The following is a 204-nucleotide window of genomic DNA, read 5'->3' as shown; positions in this document are numbered from 1 at the left end:
ACCCAGGATCACTGCCCTGGGACATGCCAATGCGCAGCCTGTCCACCCAGGATTGGTGCCAACAACAATAGTGCAGGCGGCTGTTCCAACTCAAAGCTCCAGTCTGTCCCAGGTCACACAAGTCTTAGTTGTGTGGCACTGTGGCTTAGTGCCTTGCTCCCTACTCCCAGGGCCTCAGGGTGGCATCGCTGAGGGAGGCACCCA

Source organism: Dipodomys ordii, unplaced genomic scaffold (genome assembly GCF_000151885.1).
Source record: "Dipodomys ordii isolate 6190 unplaced genomic scaffold, Dord_2.0 Scaffold504, whole genome shotgun sequence".
Taxonomy (NCBI): Eukaryota; Metazoa; Chordata; class Mammalia; order Rodentia; family Heteromyidae; genus Dipodomys; species Dipodomys ordii.
The sequence above is the reverse complement of the archived record's forward strand: the minus strand, read 5'-3'. Positions refer to the sequence as shown.